The sequence below is a fragment of the Callorhinus ursinus genome, unplaced genomic scaffold (genome assembly GCF_003265705.2).
Source record: "Callorhinus ursinus isolate GAN/ISIS: 27379988/994484 unplaced genomic scaffold, GSC_fseal_2.0 scaffold8, whole genome shotgun sequence".
Classification (NCBI taxonomy): Eukaryota; Metazoa; Chordata; class Mammalia; order Carnivora; family Otariidae; genus Callorhinus; species Callorhinus ursinus.
In genome coordinates this window covers 40,607,910-40,608,176 of record NW_027397070.1, presented here as the reverse complement: position 1 = coordinate 40,608,176, position 267 = coordinate 40,607,910, and positions in this window count along the sequence as shown.

Here is a 267-nt window from a genome sequence, read left to right as displayed (position 1 = left end):
AAGCCCGGATTGGGCTCCCTGCTCAGCGGGGAGTTTGCTTCTGTCGCTCCCCCCACTTGCGCTCTCTCTCTTGCTTGCTCTCTCTCTCAAGTAAATAAATAAGATCAGGGTGCGTGGGTGGCTCAGTCGTAAAGCTTCTGCCTTCGGCTCAGGTCATGATCCCAGGGTCCTGGGATTGAGCCCCACACCGGGCTCCCCGCCCCTCGGGAAGCCTGCTTCTCCCTCTCCCACTCCCCCTGCTTGTATTCCTTCTCTCTCTGTGTCTCT